Source organism: Eulemur rufifrons, chromosome 4 (genome assembly GCF_041146395.1).
Source record: "Eulemur rufifrons isolate Redbay chromosome 4, OSU_ERuf_1, whole genome shotgun sequence".
Lineage (NCBI taxonomy): Eukaryota > Metazoa > Chordata > Mammalia > Primates > Lemuridae > Eulemur > Eulemur rufifrons.
The window spans coordinates 69762000-69781767 of NC_090986.1; the positions used below are offsets into that span (position 1 = coordinate 69762000).

General features: G+C 37.9%; 1 protein-coding gene across 1 annotated transcript in view; it reads left to right on the forward strand.

Moving 5' to 3' along the window:
• The first annotated feature begins 561 nt into the window (after positions 1 to 561).
• The window catches only part of TRPC4 (transient receptor potential cation channel subfamily C member 4), a 192097-nt gene continuing 172890 nt past the window's right edge, over positions 562 to 19768 (forward strand). Inside the window, exon 1 of the mRNA XM_069467313.1 lies at positions 562 to 605. The gene's annotated coding sequence lies outside the window, so the exon portion shown is untranslated. The remainder of the gene's footprint in view (positions 606 to 19768) is intronic.

Sequence of the window (19768 nt, forward strand, 5' to 3'; positions counted from 1 at the left end):
TATTAATAGTCCTTACTGTTGGACTCACAGTCCAAACCGGAAGTCAATTGAGGTCATACAGAGAGCGAAAATATGTTAGCCCAGGAGAGGGCTAAATTATGTTTATTGTTCTTGTTTTGATTTTTTTTAAGACACTCCCATTACACTGTCTACTGTGGCCTGGTTTGGCGGATACATCAGGCAGCCACTCTAAGATGTCCATGGCAATGAGGAATTGCTTTGATGGCTTTTTTCCTTTCACCAGCAAATGCTTCTCCTGAATATCTTCTAGAGCAAAGGTTTCCAGACCCGGTGATGCACCGGTATCACCTGCTGAGCTTCTGTGCTCAGGCTTCAGCAAAAGAGACTGCAATTTAACTGGTTGTGGGTGGGGTCTTGTCACAAGTGTTTTTTTCTTCTTATTTTAAGATCCCCAAGTGATTCTGATGTGCAGTGGGAACTGAGATCCACTCTTCTGTGTGCAGGTAGCCCACCGGGACAAGCAAACAGAAGCTTTGAAATTAGAAGATCTGCATTGAGCACTGAGAGGTTCCACGGTGCTGCTCTGTGGCTTCAAGCTCTTTCTTGAACTCTCTGTTCCTCAGTTGTCTGAATCATCCTATCAGGTGGGAATGGGAGTACCTCTTCTGCAGGGCTATTCTTAGATTTGGAGTATTATAGATAATGTGAGTATAATCGGTGGGAAATAGTAAACTTCAGTACTGAGCCATCCCAGATGGAAGACTGGGTTTACATGGGGAAGAGAAAAAGCTCCTGACGTGAGAAAGTACTTCCCTTTAATCTGCAATAAATGTCTTTTTTATGCCATGACTTTCCTTGATATTCTAGACCTGGAAAGTAAGTTTCCGTAACGCGGGCTGCTTAGATTATTCAGGAAGTCAGAAAGGGAGGGTTTGGGTTTTTTTCCTAGATACAAAGACCAATGAGATTTACACTCCTCATCAACAATTACTGAGCATGAGCACAAAATTAGATCTTAAGAGATCCAGATTTTAGTACTAACAATTAGGGTAACTCTAAGATACTTAACTCTGCCTTAGTTTCCTCATCAAAGTTAGTAAGAGCCATATTTCTTTTTCCTCCTACAGCTTTATTTAAGTTTTTCTATGTCTTCACTGCTATGTACTGAGTGAGAAAAATGGGCCATAATACCCTCTGCACATGAGAAACTTAAAACTAAGATAATTTAGGTAGTTATAGCAATAGGTAAAATAATAATAGTAATAATAAAAATACACTATAGAAGGATTAAAAACATAGAAATGGCCTTTAAATCAAATAACAAACAAGACCACACTTGCTCTTGATGGGTTTCTAGTTTAAGCTACTGGATATAAGCTGTGATCGCTTACTTCAAGATTTATTGTGACTTTGGGGGTATGATTTGTTGCCTATGGAAACTTGCTTTAGCCAGTAGACTATTAAACTAGTAACTCACTATATAGAAAATTCACCTATTGTTTACTTGGTGTAAACATTTTCTTATTCACCAGAATTCTATCTAGTTTTTAGAGGTTTCCTGCTTTCCTGATTAACTTGTCCTTATATAAGGGTTTCACAAACAAGGAGCATTTAAGAAAGTGATATGATGTAAAATAATTCATCCAGAATGAATCATATTAGAAATGTAATCTTAGGATCATATTAGAATCCTTCCTTATTTAATCACATTTTGTTTTACCTTGCATCTGTTGATATCATACCTCAGGACAGACAGAGGGGGCTGGAAAGAACTCTGAAAAAAATGAAGAACAAGTAAATGAGAGTAGGTAATCTGAGGGGGAACACCTGTTAGGAACCTTATTTCACCATCCTCTCCTCCCGCCATCCTTGGCCCTCCCCCACAATGAGATTGAAAGTGCAAAACAGTAATCACCTCTTCTCAAAAGTGTTAGAGCAGGTAAACAGGAAAGATAGCCAAGCTGACGCAGAGGCTAGTGTTTATTGCTGTTCTGCTTTATTGCAGTTATTAAACCATTAACAATGAAATAAATATCATAAGTGAAATGCCATTCCTAAGTATCACAGCTGCATTTATTCCAGGCTCTTAAAACATACTGATATTTGGTTTATTGCATATACCCAGAAACACATGACAAACACCCACCCGCTGTATGCACTTAGGGAATTGAACTTAATAGAAATCATTAGCAACAGTAACCAAAAATAAATAAATAAACAGACGAAAGTTTCCACATTAAGTGTCACCAAATGGTGTGGATCAGAATACAAATGAAAATGAATGAGAAGGCCAAGCTTTCTTAAGTCATAAAAGTGGGTCTCAAGGGCTTGTTTTCAGATAAAAAGCTACAAAGCATGCAAAAAAGGAATAAAAATTATTGAGATGAAGATTATTTTAGGTTTGTTGATTTAATAAAGGCAGGTAGGATTGAGAAAAGAAGAAGAGTATGGGATTATTTTAGCGGCAACTGGGCTCCACTTCTACAAGAGATTGTGGAGATAGCTGTTCTGGGCTGGAGGACTTTCTGTTATTATACAAAGAGTAACCATTATTCAAAAGGCTAATTACATCAAACCATGAAGCATTCTAACCTAGGTGACCAGTAGCATCTTAGCAATCGATTCTCTCTCTCTTTGTCCTCCACAGGACCTCCTCCATCTCTCACTCAGTTCTCTGCCATAATGGATTTCGGTAGACTTTTCAGTTCAGTTCAGAACAGTTAGATATTCCCTCCCTCCTTCAAATTATATTTGATTTTTGCCAGATATTGTATGAGTTAAAGTTTAATATCGCCATTTTACTAACGAATGGACTGACATTGAGACGGAATACGTCACTCCTCCAGTATCTCACAGTCAAAAAGCAGCAGAAGTGATATTAGAACTGATATTCTAATGGGCTTTAGAGTCCTCATACACCTTCTGTTGCCATACCTTTGTCCTTTGGTTAATCGGGACTCTATTTTTTTTTAAGTGGCAGGACCTCAACTCAAACTGGTTTAACAGAAAACAAATAACTCAAATAAATCAACCAACAAAAAGGAAACACATCGAATCACCCAAAGAGGAGGTACAGATGTGGAGCTGCTTTCAGGCTCAGCTGCTTCCAGAAACTCAGTTGCTCTCTGTAGATCTCTCTTCATCTTCATCTTGATCTCTATCATTATGCATTTCCTTCTCTCTCCATCTGTTCTTCTCTGTATGTTATCCTCAATCTCTTCCACTGATCATGGAGACCATTTGTGCTACTAAAGTCTTCATTGCTTTTCCACGAAGTACAAGCTGTTGCTATCAGCAGCTCTAAGTGTAAATGATCTTAGCCCTGAAGCTTTAGAGGACGGGAGAGCTTCACTTTTCATTATCTATAAATTTTGGGGAATAAATTGCCCAACCTGGGTCAAGGGCCCATCCCTTGGTCCAATCATTAAGAGCAAAGGTTACGTCCTCTTCTCTGTGTTGTTACTGGTGGATTTGGGTGAGTTTCTAGAGCTTGAAAGAGAGAAGAGTGGCTTTCTCTGTAAGGAAAAGGTATGCTGAAAAGGCAGAAAAGAACAGTTGTTGACCTTAGTCATTAATTTTCATTTAATCACCAGAGCTGAAGACAGAATTTATGTTTTCAAAAAACGGCTATAAAATATGACTTTGTAAGTCCAACAATGTTCTTGTTCACTGGCACAGCCAAATATATAGCAATAATCTAGAAAATACAGCCAAAGTGTATGGAATAGCATCCTACTCTAGGGAAAAAACAAGAGCTTTGGTGAAACTCTGCTAAGTGGGAAAATATTTTCACCACTGGGTCCTAGCACTTTCTTTACCAGACCTGTGTCCAGAATGTAAAAACTATTTATCAGAGGTAGAAAATGGACATATTAAGTGTGGTAAGGGCAAGAGCAGGTGTGAGTGAATAGAGAAAGGTGTGCCTTTCCAGGTAAAAAGGTTTGATTAATGATTGTATTAGCCGTTTTTCTTTCTCATCACTCCATTAAATCCAACATTCCCATTGTACCCTCTGTCCTTCTCTCTCCCTTTGGATACCTTTTCTCCACTCACCAAGTACTCTTTTCTCATCTTCCTCCTGCCATCGGAATTGCCTTAACGGCTCTTGTGCTTTCTCCTGGCTAAGAAATAATGAAGAAACTATCTGTACCATTATGGATGACACGAGAGACTTTTGTCAGAATGTAAATCTAGATTCTAAGAGAAGTCTTTATAATTATTTAACTTCTTAGAGGGAACAAAAATATTTGTTGAGGACCTAGAAAAATGCTGATTTGTTGTATTTATCGTTTTGATGCTTCTTATGTTGAAAAGGGCTAATTTAAAAGAAGAAAAACAAGGAGAAAAATTATTTTTGGAAAACAGTGAAAGTCTGGGCACTGTATGGGCAGAGTAAGTCTTGCATTTCCTTAAATGGAATAGAACACAATTTACTTGACATGTCCCCTTCAGGGTAACCTCATGTACTTATGAATCACCATGCTGATGCAAAAATAAGAGATAACATTTAGCATAAATGGAAAGCAGCAAATGTAATAAGAAAAATGTAATTTTGTTAATAAGCAAATTAGTAGCATTGAATTGTTTGTTTGTTGCATGTATTATTCTATGAAGCCAATATGTCTCTCTGAAAACATTTCTAAAACCCATTTGGTGGTGCAGGGAAGGAGGAAGGGAGGGAGGGAGCAACTTGTAATTATCCCAATTAGGATACTACACTCCTTCCATTTTTCTTGTTCTTATTTAAAATAAATTCTTGTTGAAGGGGCCATGGGGATCCACCTGGGGTGCAGAATCGTTCTATCTCAGCAATGTCCAACTCTCTTTTTTATTAATTGTATTTTGTGACCTAGTATTTCATACCAGTAACTCAACAACTTAGCCTGCGTTGCTACTTTTGCTCACATATGCCCTTCCATTCAACACTTGCCAGCTGCTCTTCCTCCAGCTTAGAGCGCTGGCACCAGGGCCAACAAGTTTTATGATATAATACTTGGGGAGTTATTTCTTCTCAGTTCCTCCCCTGCAAAACCTGCAGATGAAATTAAATAGCTCAGAGCTGTTTCTAGCTGATAGATTATTTTAGTTTAGTAATTTCTATCCCTTTTTGGTGCTAGTATGGAAATGTGGTGTCTGGACACGAAGATGTGAACTTAAAAATTTTCTCCACACACCATGTGTAGGGCCACTGAGTCGATTCTCAGGTCAGCCCATTCCACTGCTTTCTTTCAGTGTTGGCTCACTGTAAGGAACGTTTTTTCTTTGCCATTAACATTTTCTTATTTTCAACCCTGAAAATTAATAAGTAATTGGCCTCCATAATAATGACATGAATTGAGCTTCTCAAATTAGAAAACTGACACCTATTACTCAAGAACTACCTTGAAAGAGAGCCAGGTATACAAAAATGTGTATACCCCAAATAGTGTCTCTTTATAAACAATGCCAAATATTTTAAAATAAAATTACTCAGTTATGGAATCAAAAGAAATTTAATTCTTACATCTGAGTTCATTTGCTCTCAACTATTATTCACTTTTCCTCTGTTGGGAGTGTAATTTGTGCTAAATGATGAAACAGTGATCTTTCTTTTCTTGTAATTTACAGCCTTTTTCTTTACCAGTTTCTACTTGCAAGAACATCTTAACATTTAGTGTGAAAAAAGATTTTCATATCTATATTTCATGATATGACTCAGTAACTTCCCATTAGAAGTGATTTTGCTTGACTAATGTGAGATTTTAGATATCTATATAATCCAAAGTGTGTGTGTGTATTCCAAACAACTCCTCAAACATTGCAATTTCAGTGGGGAAAAGACAATTGAAAGCATTATATATGATATTTTAGCAAATTTTAAATATCAAATGCATTTTCGTACTGTTTGTTTCCATATTTTAATGTTATCTGTGAAAAGACAGCTCAGAGCTGAGAAAGAAAGATTTTTTTTTTAGGTCACACTTGGGAGAGGCAATGAAAGACATTAAAACAGAAGAAAGGGATTCTAGAATTTGGTACAGAGCACAAATGACACGCGCTGTGCAAAGCCATTAATAACTGAGTGCTCGCCTGGCACAGCTGGTATGCTAGATACTATGCCACATTTACATATGATTGTTCTAGTTGGAGCTGCTGAGGTGTGTTGCTTTGAGTCCTCTGGGCTAGGAATTTAGCCTAATCTTTTCTTACTGCAGTCTGTAACCTAATCAATGCTTTCCCCATGAGAAACTGGAAGGCTTCATGAAGTAGGTGCAGACTACCTTTCCTTCACTTCATGGCTTTATGGCCTTGATTTCTACATAAATCTATAATGTACTTAACCGCCCACTTGCTTCTCTCATAAAATTTATTAAAGAGATATTTCCAAATCTTTACCTAACATAGATCCTTGAATACAAATTTTATGTTTCCTTTTTCTTTCAAGAAAAAGAATTAAATACTAACACCATAGAAAGTATCCTACCTAAAAAATAAGCCTTTTTCTATTAATACATGTAGACATTTTATTATTATAAAGGACTTTATATGATGAAACAGTGATCTCTCTTTTCCTGGTATTACATGGAAATACCAGGAAAAGAGTTGATATCTTTGAAATAAACTACACACAGTTAATACCTTTGAAATAAAATTTAGTACAATAAAAAATTCATGTGCTTATTAAATAAGATGTGAAATTATTTCAGTGTAAGGTATGGTGTATTTCTGTATATTTTATAAGTATATTTTGCTTACATAATCAAAATTTTATTAGGTTATCATTCAAGATGCTATAAATCTCAAGTTGTAGATGAGAAACTTGAGATTTAGTAAATTTAAAAACAGGCCAACACCACAAAGGTTTACCCTAAATCAGCAGTCCCCTGCCTTTTTGGCACTGGAGACCATTTTCATGGAAGATAATTTTTCCATGAACTAGGGGGTGGGGAGATGGTTTCGGGATGATTCAAGTGCATTACATTTATTGTGCACTTAATTTCTATTATTATTGCATTGTAATATATAATGAAATAATTATACAACTCACCATAGGTTGGGTACCCCTGCCCTAAATGGCGTAATCAAACTTGGTCCATGCCAATTGACTTTATAGAAATAAGGCTTTGTTATTTTTACAAATATATTTTTCAGTTACTTTACATATATTGACATTCTTTAGAAAATTAACTATTTTCCTGAAATTCAAAACATTTCAAAAAGTAAAGTAATTATAACACCCTGATGCAAAATTTGTATATGACATTAAATCCATCTTGAGAAAGACACAGTTTCTCCTTTTGGAGAAGGCCAACTCTTTTGGCTATTCATATACATACTCCACCCTCTTCCAAACAGAGCCAGCAAAACTCTGTCTTTTAATGCACACAACCAAATTTATATTTTCTCATAAAAGGAAAAGATGCTTCAAAAGAAACAAACAACTTTCTAGAGAAACTGAGGCGTTTTATTATGTTCCACCACATCAAACATTTACATCCTGCAACAAGTACTTCACTGCTGGCACCAAGCTGTGACAAGACATGGCAGAGGCCATGTTTACAACAGCCCACTGGAATTTAACTCTAGGGGCCTCTTGATGAAAAGTGACACCGTTGATCTGGAACTATCATTACATGGTCAAAGAATAATAAAATGCATCAATTCAGTGAAAAATGAGAATATATTTTTGCTATTATGTTCTTACAGAGTTTCAGGAAGTTTGACTCACTAGGCAGGGGTAAACTAATTCCAGAAGGTGAGTATATAAAGATCTTTTCCTGTTCCCTTTTCTCTCTCCCTCTCTCTCTCTCTCTCTCTCTTTCTGTCTCTCTCCCTCCCCTTTCTATTTTTACAAGCAGCAACGAATAACTACTATATTTCCCCCAAAATGAATAAGAAGACTGGTGCTATCAAAATAGCTCGAACTACTACCCAAAGCAGCTACCTTGACATTTAATACTATTTTCAGCACAACTACGTATACCTTGTAGCCCAATTAAATCTTTGTTTTGTTTTCCATTTGCATCTTTAAATTATAGCTGAGAAAGGATATAATAACCTCTCTCAGTCAGAGTTATTAACAACTTTTCATATTATGCAATGGTGGTGCCATAGTCTAAATGTGTCCCCCAAAATTCATGTGTTGGAAACTTAATCCTCAACGCAACAGGAGGTGTTTAGGTCATGAGGGCTCCTGAATGGATTAATGCAGCAGGGTTCAAGGCCCTAACCTGCTGGCACCTTGATATTGAACTTGCTAATTTCCAGAACCATGAGAAATAAATTTTTATTCTTTATAAATTACCCAGTATCAGGTATTCTGCTACATTAGTACAAAACAAAGGTAGGTAGGATTGGAGGGTTCTTAATGACCTCCTTTTGATTAAAAAAGTAATATCTAGGAAATGAAAATTTATTTAAATAACTTCAATTAATACAAGCTATGAATGTTCTAGAACTTACCAGTTAAAGAGTCATCAGTAAAATGTTTTAAAAAGACAAAGAAATACAATTACAGATATAGTAATTATTTAGAGAAATTTGTGTTCATAATTTAAGTGTTTTATAACATTGTAAATTACCCTTACTTGATTAAAAAGCCTTATGTTTTTTTGTTTGTCTGTTTTGTGGATATCAGAAGTACAAGATGAAAGAAAGAAAAACTTGTTGCTATGTGATGGGTTATTGAGGCACAAGGTAAACCTTCCAGTGATAGCATCACACCGAGTACATCATGCATTCAAAAAGGGCAATATACTTCTAAGAGTTTAAATAAAAATAAGGCTGGGGTTTTATTGAGGAAAAAAGGAATATTGCGTAAGTTGTTTTGCTGAAAAGTTTATTGATGCCTGCAGTGTCTTGCAGGCGCTGGCGAGTTCTAATTGGTGAATGGCAGCAGTTATTGGTAAAATTCATAACCTTAAAGTCATAGTAGTTCTTTGTGGTTTGGAACTGGTCATGCAGGAGAGTTCTCAGAATAGGTGTTTGTGACCTGTACAGTGTTTTTCCCTATGCCCCCACCCCTGACTCTAAAATGTTGGGTATGACAAAAATGACTCTATTTTGTCTAATCAGTTTTCACAAGTTGTCAACAAAGAAGTAAGGTGGCCAACCGTCCTGATTTGCCTAGGACTGAGAAGTTTCACCAGGTGGAAGAATTTTTGTGCTAAAACTAGGAATGTCTTGGGAAAAGCGGGATGAGTTGATTATTCTTCAAAGAACTGATATCAAGCAGGGTCATGATTAACACAACAAGAAAAATTTAAGCTCCTTCAAGGTAACAGACGAGAGAAGTCTGTGCCATGATTGGGATATATATTAAGAAGAGGATGTACTTCTTTGATGGCATGAGTAATTGTCAAGGAAGAATGTCATTCATTGCTTTTGGATCAGGAATAAAGCAATTGAGGACACCCAGATTGCATTATGGGAAGCAGGGTTGATACACACAAATACATACACCGGTATATTACTAGGACAGGTACCAGGGTTGGCTTTAATGACAAATCTTTGGTGATTGCTTTTGAGCCACTGTGAACAGTTAAACTGCCTATCTTTATTGTATGTTACAGAGAAATATTTGTGCCTCTTTTATCAGTAGAGATGATTACATTTTAACTGGTTTTCTTCATTTAAAGATAATTTTCCCACACATGAGAACTATAGCATTTGGGCTAATACATTATGCTCTGTGTATTGTCCTTTCAGAAGCTGTTAAAGCAAGTTTCTGTATTATGAGGAAGGAATAATATACATGATATTTATTTAACTCTTATATTGTATTTTGTAAATACTGCCACATTTAACGCACATAACTATAGAAAGCAAATACTATTATTATGCCCATTTGCCAAATGAAGAATTTGAGTCACAGAATGGTTGAGTTACTCTTGCCCAACTTCACTTTATTAGAAAGGGCTAAAGACAGAACTTGAACCCAGCTATTCTAACTCTAGAGCCCACGCACGTAGATACCATACAATATCAAGTACCTGGAAAGAAAATGAACAAACTTTAAACTTTACATGAGAAAGAACTTATAAAAGATAAGACACTCAAGTTTTTTACTTCTGAGGACAAATGTGTATCTGTGTGTTCAAACCTGAAAGTTATTTCTTAAGAGTTAATTAAGAATTCAAACCTCATTCTATGACATAACTTTCCTTGGTTTTGTGCTGTTGTCTACACAGTGGGAGCAGGCTTTTTTAGCACAGTTTGGAAGGATAAACAATCCAGACAATCCAGGGCTGAATTGCTCTTGCAGCTCTGAGCTCTTTGAATTTGCTCTTTCCTCTGCTTAAATCCACTGGTAAATTGCAAATCTCCACTCTACTTTGTTCTGCGCTGATACGTTGCAAGGATTCAATCAAAATAAACCTTAACCTTCTTGAATAGACCACATTTTTATTAACACTTTAGGGAATATCTTCACCTTCTGTGAAAAATCAGAATACAAATATATTTTAACATAAAAGTGGGGGAAAAAAACCCAAAGCAACATATATAGTACTGATAATAACAGTGACTGCAAGCAATTTACATTTATTAATTTACATTTATTTACACAGATTTCTATACCACTCCTATGAAGGAGGTACTAGCATATTTCTATTTTAGAAATGAATAAACTGAGGTAAAGCAGTTAAGCAGTATGGCCAAACTCATAGACCTTGAATTCAAACCTAGGCAGTCTGTGTGTAGAATTGTGTTCTTGCCACTCTACTATATTATTGTCCATATAATTTGCTTTATAAATAATTTAATAAGTCAATATATCCTTAATCAAAGAACTGGAAACTAAAGGCAGATTACTCAGCTGTAATTGAGATCCTGTTATGTGTTAGGTGCATAGCATTTAATTTCCTGAAATATTATTTTTATCTGACACTGTAAGGTAGGTGAGAACCATTCCATTTAACATTTATGTATTTTTTCAGAACCTTATTATCCTTTTTTTAAAATTGAAGATTCAGATAAATCAAGACATACAATTGGTAAGGAGAACAACTTTCTCTAAACAATAATGTTACACTTTTTTTTCAAGAATGGCCTGATTTTTAAAATTAGGTAAAATGTTCCAGCCTAAAATGGTGTGTGACTAGAAGCCCTTCTGCAATGTCACTTCAATTGCCACAAAATTCATGTAAGAAAAAAAAAAAAAAAAACAGCAGAGGCTTCATTTAAATGTTAATACTATGTAGGTCTACCTGTTACTGTACCACCAGAGTGTGGAAGGATTGCCATTAAGTTCAAACATAATGCAACATGGATTGTAAAACAAAATTGATATTACACCAGTGCATTGCTTTAGGAATGTTGCACACCTGCTTTCCTATGATCAGTAGAAAGGTTCTTTAGCCATCTCCATTGTCCCTTTCCTTTTTAAAAATTAGTGTACATTATCTGCATTAGTATATACTAAACATCCACTAGGAAAGTGGTCTTCTGCGCCTCTACTACTTTTGCTTTTTGAGGCAGCCAAATATCTCTTTCTGGTCCTCCAATGGTACTTCTGTTCTAGATCTAGGAAGATAGTGCAACTTCCAGAACATAAATAAGCAAGAGTTTGTGGAAGAGAGTAGTTAATAAACGTGAGCTGTATGCCATGAAATGTCTCCATGTTGGAGTGGAGAACAGAGTGCTGAGATACGTAGCCCATACTTGGGATAGAAGTCTTTCATGGACCACCAGACTGGGTGGGAGGGCAAATAATTACTGCATCGTAGGGCCAAAAGAGCCTCATTCCATAATGAGTGCTAATAATGCTGACAGTAGGTAATATTTATTGAGCATGAATATGTGCTCATCCTTGCCGCATGCACTTTACATGTATCAGCTCATTTCACCCTCCCAATAATGGCCGTCACTAGCTGTACCCATTTAAATGTTGGGAATTGATGGAGGAGCTGCCCAAAACCAGCCTCCCAGCTGCAGTGATTAGGAATCGAACAAAACCTAAAAGGATAGAGAATGAAACAGGCCATTTGGGGCTAATTCGTAAAAATAGGAGTATCAATGGAACAGAATAGAAAGCTCAGAAAGAAGCATTGGCAATAGAATGTGGTTTATGATGAAGGTATGACATCATCAATCAGTGTGAAAAAGAAGAATTAATTCATTATTTTCCAGTTCTATTTTGTAAAGGAGAAATAGTTAGATCTTCACTAGATAATGCGTGTTTAAATGATCCCCAAATGTATTGGAATTAAATGTATCAATGATAATGAGCCAAAACACACACATTGCATATTCTATGTTGATCACTGTGGTAAGTGCTTTACATATAAAAATAATTTGGTCCTCATAACAAGTCTATGAGGTAGGAACAAATTTCTTATCTTTTACAGATAAGAAAACCAAGGTACATGGAGGTTAAGTAACATTATCCAAGATCATGCAGCTTATAAGAGTTCTGATAGCCATCTCAGTGTTAACATGTCTATCAGTGAATTCCTAATCTTCCTTACACAAATGTATCCCAACCCCTATCTTCTCCATGCAGAATATCCTTTACTCAGGGCCATCTTCATACTTAAGCCAAAAATCTCATAGCATCCTTAACTCTTACTCACAGCCTGCATATGAACATTTCAGAAAATTTGTTGGATCTATTTTCAGACTGGACCTTGAAACTGCCTCCACTTCCTACAAGTTGGTCAACACCGTATTTCCTGGTTTGTTTCAGTACCCCCTGATTTACCTCTCTGCTTCTACCTTTGCTTCCCACAGCCTACCCTCACTGTAACAGCTGGAATAATCCTTTAAAGCATAAGTCAGTGCATGCTACTGCTCCCCTTGGAACACTTCTCCCCCAGCGCCAGCTCCCTAACTTCCACATCTTTGCTCAAATGTCTCCAGATTAATGAAGGCTACTCTGACAACTTGTTAAAATTACAACTCTCCATCATCATTGACTCCCACCAGCACTTCTAATCTCCATCACCTGTTCTTTTAATCACCTTCTAATAGTGCATATAATTAACTTATTTAATATATTATTTTTTGTATATCTTCCTCAAAATATAAGTTCTACAGTAGCTTACCTGTTTTTCTCATCAATGTACACTAAGTGCCTATCACAATACTTTGCACTCCACAAACTATTTAAATGTAGACTCCATAAATATTTAAACAAACTCCATAAGTATTTATTGATTGAATGTTGAGACGGGGATTTCAAACATAGGTAACATGACTCCAGGGTCCATGAAATTAATGACTAAACAATTGCATTAGAAAATAAAATAATTAAATAAAAAACAAAAAAATGAATGAACATGGGAGAAAAAAGATTTTAGAAACATTAGAGTACTAAAAGAAACTATTCAGGAAAAATGTGAGTTTAACGTTGGTAAGAATTAAAACTTTTTAAAAAAAATTTATGGTACTCCCAAATTTAGCAATCAACAAAAATAGAGAAATTTTTCCCACAAATATGGGAATACATTAATGTTAATATATTAAGAGCTGTTATAAACCAAATGAGGGAAAAAGAACTAAAATTTTGTAAGTATTGAAAAGTATAGAAACTCACAACAAAGAAATAAACAGCATAGCAGAAAAAATGTAACAGTCACCTCTTGTAGTAATATAATTCATTAAATTGAGGTGCCATTTTTTTTTCAAATAGCAAGTCAGCAAAAGTAAAAAAAGAAAAGAGGGAAAAAAGATGAAGTATTCTCGGTGTTGATGAGAGTTCAATAAAACAAGCTCCCTTGTAACATATATCATGTGCTTTAAAATATTCCTGCATCTTGACACATAGCTGTAATTCTAGGAATCTATTCTGAAGACACAATCAGATGTACAGACAAAAATGTATGCACAAAGTCTTTCAACAAAGTCTTCCAATATTTATATAATAGTATAAAAACAATCCCATTTTCAAAACTTGAAAATACTTAAGTATTTCATAGGTACATATAGTGATTCATTAAAATTAACATTTTTGAAGAAAATTTGACAATAGAAAATATTAAATTTTAAAAAATAGGTAAAAAGCTGTGTGTATAGCATAGTCCATGCAGATTAGAGCAAAGCCTAGTTACAATTGACGGCAAAACAGCATATGCAAAAATCTGGAGCAGGAGCTACTATTTAAAAGGTAAAAGGAGGTAGAGGCCCTTCATTCAGGGGCCTTTGATGAGCCCTTGTTCAGAATGAGGGAGAGTCCTAGACACAAAGGTAGAAGATAGGTACATGGGCTTCAAAGACAATGCTCACCCATTTCCCAATTTTGCCTAAGATAGAAAAGGCCATCACCCTATACTTGATAATGGCGTCATACACAGATGCATCACCATCACATAAAATGCCGGTAGTGAGACATGTGCCTAATTAAATTTTCCCAACACTAGTATCTGTCATAAGTCTGAGGTATAACAGCTTTGGAAGAAAGTGTTTCACAGATGTTACATAGCAACTCCTAACGGAAGAATAATTTGTATACGTAAATTGAAAGTTGTGTTCCTAAAACAATTGTGATCCCTTTTCCATGATATATTTTAGCTATGAATAGGCATTACAGAGAATTGTTTTACTGCTATCATTTCCTGGGTCACTTGTCTCTCGCTAATTTCAAAACAAGAGTACTTTCTTGTTTTCCTTAATAAGGTACTAAAAATAACACCTAACGGGTACCAGGCACATTATCTGGGTGATGGACACACTTATAACTTTGACTCAAACTGTAAAAAAGTAATTTATGTAATCAAAATGTTCGTACCCCCGTAATACTCTGAAATAGAAAAAAAGAAAGGCAAAATAATAAGATACTAAAAATAAATTCCAGATGTCATATAATATTTTATTGTAAATTTCTTAGACTTCAATAAATTGCATTTTACGTGGAGTGCAGGTTTGTGGAATGATGCCAACTTTGTATTTTTTAATTATGAAAAATAAACGTTTCTTTGGACTGCTAATTATTGCAGAATATGCAATTCACTGGATTGTTTCAATGGATTTCACATAATTTTTCTGTAATAGCTAATCATTTTTTAGGTGACATGAGATCAGCAATCGATAATCACATGAAACTGTTGAAAAGGAGGCTTAGTGATCAATAGAAATTCTTCTTTCCATGGGAACACAGCCTGCTCAGATGGCTGACTTGTATAAAGCTGTCCTTGTTGTTCCTTTCCATTTTGTATTTATTGTAGATTCATAGCACCTTTCTTATGAGAAAAATAACAAATTAGGGGATCTTGGTAAAATCTCTCCACTGAAGTGGTAGAGATGACATTTGCTGTAAAGAACAGATCCTAAGAGGGGCAGGAGGGGTATTTAATTTGGTGAAGGTGGTAAGGTTGCAAAGTAAAGTTCATCATCTTCAAACAATGGGTAGGTGTTGTCACTCATCTGCTCTCCTTTAGCAGGTTATTTTTAAATGTGTTATAAAGACTTACACTCATCACAGTATGTGGAATTCTATCTACCAGGGAGGTATTTATCTTCAAAGATACACATTCAAGCACATATGTAGCATTCAAACACATTATGTAGAATTTTGTATTTCAGGCTGAGAAGAAACACCATCAATAAATTTCAGTTTCATTTTTTGTTTGTTCTTTATTGATCATTAATGAGAAAGTAGGTTAGTTCATGACAAAATACAAAAATACTTACATTACATAAAATAGATTTCCATACACATACACACACATATATAGTCTCCCTTCCTTGTTAGAAAGTGAACTTCAATTTATTAGACAGCGTATTACCATGTCTGCTGAAAGCTGTGTTTTGCATATTTTAAAAAGCCATAGTTTAACCTTAAGAGAAGTGAAAAACTGTGATGCTAATGTATTTTTGTGGTAAACAGTAAAAAGAGACTCCGGGAGGAAAGAAATCCTTTTGTTGTTCTGTTCTGTCCTTTGTTTTCCAGAGAGGCATTGTAGGAGCCAGGCTTGTCTCAGTGTGCCTCAGTATTTTGGAGGCGACTCAGTATTTAGTTAGTGCTCCTAGAAATTTAGAGTAAGTGTGAAGCTGAGCTAGGTAAGCCCCTGAGAAGGGCAGTTAGCTAGGGAGAAAGATAAATTAAAATATAAGAAAAGAGATTTAAAAGAAAAAAAAAAAAAGCAGCATGTTCCATCACCCCAATGGGTGATCTCTAGTGATAGCCTCTTTACCTATGTAAAAACTGTTAAGAAACAAACAAACAAACAAACAAACAAACACAAACACCTTATGTGAACTCTGAAGGGGGTAGGGGGAGATAACAAAGAAGGAAATTCTTTAATTTTGTGCTGTGGAGTCTGAGTATGGGTGCTGGTTTGCCCGTTTATATTCATTGGGTAATATTCCATGCGAAGAAATTGGTCTTCCTTGCAGTCGGTACAGCACAGCTTCCCAGAGGTGTCACGCGAGGCTGGGACGGGGACAGAAGGTTGCCACTAATCTGTTGCACAAGCGCGAAGCAGGCATCCGCTGGGATGCAATAGGAGACTGGCAGCTCACTCCAGAGCTTTCGGAAAATAGAGGAAATCAAGTAGAAAGGAAGGGTCGCGAGGCGCGCAGTCGCTAGCTAAGATTCCGCAAAGGGCGCCACTATTTTACAATTGGACTGTCAGTCATTCTCTGGGTTAAGGGGTCGTGACCAAACAAGCCTGCGAGAGTGACGAGCTGGGAATCGCCGTGTCGCAGTTACAGCAAGTAAGTTACTGCCAACTTTGCCAATACTGTATGTATTTCCTGTCTGCATTTTAATCTTATTTTCGTGTGTGAAAATAAGAGATTGGCCAAGAGATAACCGCTATCTTGAAATCGCAATCTCAGTGCGTGCATGCTAGTAACACACAGCAGCGCAGATCACCTGCAGCCGCGCGACCTCGCGCTCTCAGGCTGGCCCGCGTCCTGGGTGTCAGTATTTGGAAACTTGCTGATTCCCTATGTCTGTTGGAAAGACCGAGCAGGATGGGGGTGGTTGGAACTCTGGGGCTCATCATTTATTCATTGCGACCGGCTCGATTGTTGACACTAGTGGCAAGTCGCATCCTCCCGCTCTTGCTGGGGAAGTCTGACACCTTGAGGACGGGAGAGGGGGTGCCAGGAGCCCGGAGGAGCGGGAGTGGGGGAAGCTCTGAGAGTTGCTGGGGGTTACTTTTTTCCTGTGGGGCGACCGGCCGCATGCGTGCTTGTTTACTCGGGTGGGAGCAGGGCGTCCAAAAGCCGGCTCCCGGCGCGAACTGAGGTCCAGCATCCCCTGCAGAGCCCGCCTGAAGCCTGGAGGTGTGTCTGGCTTGCATCCAGGACCACTCGACAGTGACTTGGTTGGATGACAGCTGGCTTGCGGTGAGCTCCTCTGCCCACTGGCTGACCTCAAGCAATTGGCCCAGGGTGGTGGAGGCTATTCGGGGACGGCCGAGCTGGGGACTGAGCGTCAGCTCCTGCCGGCGCGTGGGTCCCCTCCAAGGCCAGGCAGAGTGGTGCGTGGGAGGCGCATCTTCCCGGACCGTCCCTTTCGAGCGCGGTCTGTGCGGACCCCCAGCCAGGCAGCGGTCAGGGACGGAGGGCGGCGTGCCTTCCTCTGGGCTCACCCGCTATCAGCCGTGGGAACTCTTAACTTTATCCAGAGGGATCGGTGGGGGCGGGGGTGGGAGAAGTTCTCCTCCCCCGGCTCTCGCCGCCCCCTCCCGGCTCGCCCCTCCCCCGCCTCCAATGGCTTCGCCTTCAGAGCATCCTCACTCCGCCCAGTTTGGTGCCAGCTGCGTGGGCTCTAGCTTCGTGCGTTTTCCTTGGAATGCTCCAAAACTCTGCAGCGACTAAGGAAATCCCATCGGAATTTGCCGGGCGTGCTCTCACCCGGCATAACGCCGGTGCCGTCCGTCCTTGGATCCGATCACTTCAGCCGGAAGATTGCAACTTTGCAGGTAAAGAGGATGTCGCCTCAGAGCTCCATTTGACTGGAGCTACACCTCGCCTCCTTTCTGGGATCTCGGTTAAGTTTCTTAAGCTGCCTGGGAAGCTGGCTCCCTTCTGGGAGGCGGATATCCCTGGGGGGTTACGAGTTCAAAAGGCTCCAGCTGCAAGGTTTCTCTGCAAGGCTCAGGAAAAGATTTGTGAAGCTGTCTGTGCTTGACCCGAGCTGAGCGGGAGTTTGGGGGTGCTTCTCAGTCTTTCGCCCGCTCCGGGGGATAGGGCAACGAGTGAACCCCCGGTGTGACTTATATGGTAAACAAAGGAGCTGCAGCCACGCCGTGGTGCTGGGGGATGTGGCTGTTTATAGCCTTTTATGCATTGGGGGAAAATGGAGATCTTGGGGGCCCCTGGGCATCTATAAGTAATATCTTGGCTCTCTGGCACCTAAACTGGGGGAACGAAGAAAGGAAAGTGATCGATATCCTGTCGCTCGATTACCCTCTGCGTCATTTCCATCCACTGTCAAGAAACAGAAACACTTTTATCGGTGTTGCTGGACCCAGTCTGGTGATTCCTAGTTCGCCTGGCAACCGAGATGCCAATTAAGCCAATGATCCTGTTTGCTACTGGGGTAAATCGCTGAGATTCACTGCACAACTTGTTGTTCCAGCTGTGAACTCAGCTGCCTTTTGTGACTAGAGACAAGAGAATACAGGAAAGGCGGGGAGGGTTTGAGAGAGCTGAGAAAAGGGTCCTCTTATCTTGTCTGCTTGCATTCACTATGGTGTATCCACTATGGTGTATCCTTGTTCACATGGTTTCTTAGGGAGGCCCTTCCCAGTGAAATTCCACAGCTATAAAATGCAGCAAGTTGCTTAAGGAGTAAGCACCAAGCCAAAGGAGTGGGAGGAGACAGAAGCAAGCTTTAGCTGTTTTATTTAAAAAAAAAAAAAAAAAAAAAAAAAAAAAATTAGAACAGACTTGTAAAACTTAAAAAAAAATACTCTGTCAGGGCTCATATAATTTCTGGCTTTTCTTTCATAGTACATAATCACAGCACAAAGCAAATTATAAATTCTTTAAGAAAAAAGGTTTGCTGGAGGGGTTTTTTTAGGTAAAACTCTGAATTAGATAGTGAGAGTAAGAGTGGGTGGATATGTTAAAACATGGAAATCTTCATCCCTGTGTTACGGTTTGCTATTTAAACTTACATTTGTAAGGCCTACTTCTATTCACCTGGACGGTAGAACAGGATACACCTTTCTTCAATGTTTAAGTGGAAAAAAAGCAGTAAGATATAGGGTTAACTATATCAGAAACTCAGAATTAAAATTCAGTAAGACATTGTTAAAGAAGCACTTTAAAAACTATACTTATGAATTAATACAGTTGTTAATGTAAATCTTCCCATCCGAAGTTAAACGTGTTTTATCAAAGTATTTTACGCAAATGTCTTTGAATAAATAAAGATTAGCACAGGTGGAAAGAAGGAAAGCACTTAATTGCTTATAAATAAGAGAGCATCCAGCTGGAGATCAGCTGCCTTTCCATGGAGCTTTGATCAGAACTCAAGTACTCTGCTGCACTTGAGGTTGGACTGAAGATAGATTTATGCCAAGAAAGGCACAAAGAGAAATACCAACAGGTTGATGAGATTGATACACAAGAGCTGCTTAATATCACTGGGTGAATAAATTTATAGTTAGATAAATCATGATGAAAAGATTTTCAACTGCGAATTTAGAGAAGTTCTTCATCCTCAGTAAGGACTTAAAGGAACATGAACACTCAACAAAGCATAAAGTAGCTAAGCTAGATGGAGACAACAGACATGTCTCTCTAGTACAACCTGTCAAACATTGACAAGTCTGAAAATCTCTAACTTTGAAAACTAAGATAAATTTCAATTTACTTGCTTAGTCAGAGTTCTCAAAGATATGCGGTGCATTAGATTTTTATTACTTGTAAG